At 36.2% G+C, this 5,286-nt stretch overlaps 1 pseudogene; it reads left to right on the forward strand.

Moving 5' to 3' along the window:
- Positions 1-238: 238 nt before the first annotated feature.
- Positions 239-1,188, forward strand: LOC129560121 (sodium/potassium-transporting ATPase subunit beta-3 pseudogene; annotated as a pseudogene).
- The last annotated feature ends 4,098 nt before the right edge of the window (positions 1,189-5,286 follow it).

The following is a 5,286-nucleotide window of genomic DNA, read 5'->3' on the forward strand; positions in this document are numbered from 1 at the left end:
TTCCCTTTGATTCTCATGTTTCCTTGGAAGTCAATAAAATCATTAATCCCGGCGGCCGGAGCGCCGGCCCCGGCTCGGTGCGGCGCAGCGCAGTCCGCTTGAGCGCTCACCGCGGCGAGGTTTCCTCTGCTGTCGCGCCTTCGGCAGCCGCCGCCGCTGCCGGGCTTCGCCGCTATAGCTGGGACGCGCCTCCGCGCTCCTCGCCGCTTCCACCCCCGCGGCCGCCGCTCATCTCGCTGTCAGCACACACACCATGACGAAGACAGACAAGAAGTCCTTCAACCAGAGCCTGGCCGAGTGGAAGCTCTTCATCTACAACCGGACAACCGGAGAGTTCCTGGGGCGCACCGCCAAGAGCTGGGGTTTGATCTTGTCCTTTTACCTAGTCTTTTATGGGTTCCTGGCTGCACTCTTTTCATTCACAATGTGGGCCATGCTTCAGACTCTGAATGATGAGGTTCCAAAATATCGTGACCAGATTCCTAGTCCAGGATTTATGGTTTTTCCAAAACCAGTGTCAGCGTTGGATTTTTCATTCAGCCTGTCTGATTCAGAATCCTATCAAGGGTACATTGATGACCTTAAGAAGTTTCTAAAGCCATATGGCTTAGAAGAACAGAAGAATCTCACGGATTGTACCAATGGAAACTTTTTTGAGCAGAAGCGTCCAGAATACACAGCATGTCAGTTTCCTCTTGCCTTACTTGAAGCATGCAGTGGTGTGGATGATCCCACGTTTGGCTACCAAGGAGGAAAGCCTTGTATTCTTGTGAAAATGAACAGAATAATTGGATTAAAACCTCAAGGAGAACCAAGGATAGAGTGTATTTCAAAGAGTGAAAGCACAGCATTTCTATCAACTTATCCTTCCAATGGAACGATAGATTTAAAATATTTTCCATATTATGGGAAAAAACTGCATGGGAGCTACCTGCAGCCACTAGTTGCTGTCCAGGTCAGCTTTGGTAGTGATGGTGACGTAAAAGAAGTAATGGTTGAGTGCAAGATTGATGGATCACCCAACCTAAAAACCCAGGATGACCGTGACAAGTTTTTAGGACGAGTTGCATTCAAGATCACCATGGATGCATAGTAGGAGTTAGGATGTCTCTACAGAGTAAACGTTCTGTTGTCTGTCTTCATTTTGTATCAGCGGGATCTGCCACTCCAGAATTATGAGACTGCCTTGGAGAAAGGTGGAGTGGTACATGACACTGGGATAACATAAGTGCTTCCAGATAATAGTGGTCCATGTCCTTCGAAGTAACTGCCTGTTGCCTCTGCTGCCTTTTGAACCATGTACAGTCACCAGATAGGGACTGTGAACACCTGATTCTGAACATGTAGGGGGTCTTGTCCAGTTTTTATGTGGCTTAATTGCCAAGTGTCTAAAGCTTAATGTGCTGTGCTATGTAAATATTTTATAGATTTAACACTGGTTAACTGTCATATTTTGATGCCAGCCAAATTTTAAGGGATAAAATGGTACCTGACCAACATCAAATGACTTTATAGCTGCAAGAAATTCAGTGTGTGGAAAAGTTCTGTATGTGAGGAGGAAAAAGGAAAATAAAAGTGGATTTGAAAGGTTGGCTTGAAAAATAAAATCATTAATCCCCATCCTAATGATAAAGTAGGAATATTTTTTTTCAGTCGCTCAGTAAATTGCTTCAAAAAATAGTGCTCTTGCAACTATGTGCTCAGTTGTGTCCTACCCTGGCAACCCTGTGAACTATAGCCCCTCAGGCTTCTCTATCCATGGAATTTTCCAGGCAAGAATACTGGAGTGGGTTGCTGTTTCCGTCTCCAGGGGATCTTCTGGACCCATGGCTCAAACCCAAGTCTCCTGCATAGGCAGGTGAATTACCAGTGAGCCACCTGGGAAGCCCAAATCATGCAGCTATAGAAATGCTTTAATATTTTAGGGAGAACAATGGTTTCTGATACTTAATGCTATTTTTAACAGAAAATTTATCAATAATCTATTTTGGTTATGTTATTTTTCTTATGATTAGCATGGATATTTCGAGTGTGGTCCAAGTTTGAATTTCATTTTATTAAAGCTGGAAAAATAATGTTGTAATCATTAAGAGTTAAACATTTATCAAGAATAAATAGAGACTGGAGGAGATTTTACTGAGCTTTGTAGATTGTATGAAAGTTTGACATTACATTAACAAAAAAGAAAAACTACAGGTCAAATATCACATCAATCCATAAATTCAGGATGTATACGAATAAGCTGGAAAAGAGTTCTGTAATTCAGTACAAAATGTCGTGATATTTTCAAATTGTAGAAAATGATTTCTGACAGAAACTGTTTGACAAATTGTGACAAGATGAGCATGTCCTGCTGGTCACACTGCCTTTTGAAGCCTCTGCTATCATTCCAGACAGTATATTTGCAGTACTGCCTTTTTACCTTTCAGTCAGCAAATTCAATCCTTTTACTGAAACGGAATAACCTTTTATCTCTCAGAATACTTCTTATCATTCTCTTCAGATTTCCAATCAATTGTAAGTCTACATTGAGAAATTAGAACTTTGTTTTCTCAGTACTGATGAGTCAATTGCCTTATAATGACTTCTAAAATGCCATTTTCAAGAAGTTATTTACTATTCAAAACAATTTAGTGGCACTTTGGGAGGTGTTTGGCAAAAGCAGCAAGAAAATACAGCCAAGATCTAAATGAAATAATCTTCCCTTTTCAGTTGACTACTGAAATTCAAGTATAGATAACATGCAAAATTATTTGCGCTTTTATAGATATTTTTCCATACCCTCTTCGTTCACTTTAAAAAAATGCCAAAAAGACAATGTTAGAATTATGTGACCAAGATTTTAAACCAGCATTGATAAAAGTGGTTCCATTTTGAATATGACTGAAACAAAAAAAATTATCAAGATTCAGCAAAGAAATACGGCTAATTCATAAAACAAATGAAGAAGCAAGCAGAAACAACAACAAATAATCCTTAAAGTGTAGAGGAAAGGATCAGTATCCAGAGTTGCGACAGTCTATTATGCAATGGATCAATTTCTCAAATCAGTTTTCCACACTTACATCAATGATCGTAACCTGGGTACAATATATATCTGATATTTTCATCATACTTAATCTTATCTGTCACTACTCTTTTTAAAATAGTAAAGAAAAATTATATTGTCTACTATTATTTTTTGTTTCGTGTTTACTGGATGCAAGATATATACTACACACTGTATAACTAGATCAAGTGTCTGCCTTTGATTTTAAAATATGCAAATAGAAAACAAAACATAGAAAGTCAGAGTAATTTACTGCATGAGAGAGAGAGATGTGAAACAAAAAATGCATTCTGATTGGTTTGTTTCTCTGGTTTTGGGAGTAGATTGTGATACTTTCCAGAAAAGACAATAAAATAGGAAGGTAATGATTCTCTTCAGGGAGCAAAAAAAAAGTTATTTCATAGCATATTTAGGAAATTGCTTATACTAGAAGAAAGTAAGTGAATGTTAAAACACTGTGTATAAAATGAAGGTAACCAGTAACTATGTGTGATAAAAAATAAAGAGTAAAGCAGAGTTTGGCAATCTTGAATTTGAAACCTACTGTTTTTGTGTACTGATAATTTTGACTATATAAAAATTTTAAATGCTTGAAATTTTTTTTAACCAATGAGAATTCATTTTTTGAATAAGACCCCAATGATATATTTGTCCTGTTATATTAGATCAGACAACATGAGGATATCTGCATCAATAAATATTTTGTATGAGAAAATGAAATCAGTATACCATAATTTTCCCAACTTGTAAATTTCTCCCAATGTGAAAACAAATATATCAGTTTCAATTTTGCCTTTGCTTTATCTTCGGTTTACTTTGCCAACAGGAAGCCATTATCCTACAACACAAACTAGAAAACTAGCAATCTTTCTTTTTAATTTTTCATTGCCTTGTCAGAAGTTTATAAATAAAATAGTACATTTCTTGAGCTAGGGTAAATTCTTCACAAATAAACAAAACCAGAAACCAAAATATAAAGCAATTGCTAAAGGAAATGAACTGTTTCTATATATCAAGAATCAATTTCATATTTTCTTAACTCATTTCAAAACACTCTTTAACACTCTTTTTGAGAAAGGCAATAATAAAAGAATTTCTGTCTTGCACTGTCATCATAATATCTTTTGTGTCAGCAGAAATTACCATCACCTAAACTGTCGAACTGCCAAAAATATTCAGCTTTGTATATGAGCAGAATTAATCTTGGGAAGTGACAGGAAAAATGTAAGATTACATTTTGAGGATAACTATTTGTGTTTACACTTATGCCTTTTGCAATATGAAGTACTTTATGTCTCCAAATTTTAGTGAATAAATATATGTAGAATGATTATTTTAATATTAAATAACTGTACTTTATACAGAGATTATATGAAAAAATAAATGACATTCTTTTTTGAGAGTAGCTTAATTATTTAAGAATACTCCAAAACTTTCTCTGGTACATAATCAAATCTTGATTTGCCCAAAATTTAATATTTACTTTCATAAAGAGTTGAACCTCGAATGCTTATATTCTATTTTAAACCATTCTTCAATTTAAGGTTGTTATTCACCTAGCTTCAGTTCATTAAGAGGTTTTAAAATTTGTGTTTGCTTGTCTTCACCAAATAATAATTCATGATTAAAACCTATATATTTTTCAGATATGAAAGTGAGTGAATTATCAAGTATAAACACTGATAAATGAATAGATTAAATATTAACTGAAGCAAAATCAATATTAATGAAAGTGTCTATATTAATCATAAATAATACAATTGCCATCATTATATTCTTCAATTATACTGAGAAATTTTATTATTTAGAGATCATACTTGTATTCCTAAATCTGAAGAGAAAAGGAGGAACAGAAATAATAATTATTGACTATTATTAAATCATGTAACATTTTCAATTATCATTCAGTTCAGTTCAGTTCAGTTGCTCAGTCCTGTCCGACTCTCTGCGACACCATGAATCACAGCACGCCAGGCCTCCCTGTCCATCACCAACTCCTGGAGTTCACTCAAACTCATGTCCACAGAGTCGGTGATGCCATCCAGCCATCTCATTCTCTGTCATCCCCTTTGCCTCCCTCCCCCAATCCCTCCCAGCATCAGAGTTTTTTTCCAGTGAGTTAACTTGTCGCATGAGGTGGCCAAAGTATTGCAGTTTCAGCTTTAGCATCCATCCTTCCAATGAACACCCAGGATTTATCTCCTTTAGAATGGACTGGTTGGATCTCCTTGCGGTAC

Source organism: Moschus berezovskii, chromosome 16 (assembly GCF_049115385.1).
Source record: "Moschus berezovskii isolate FMDL1 chromosome 16, NW_MosBer_1.0, whole genome shotgun sequence".
Classification (NCBI taxonomy): Eukaryota; Metazoa; Chordata; class Mammalia; order Artiodactyla; family Moschidae; genus Moschus; species Moschus berezovskii.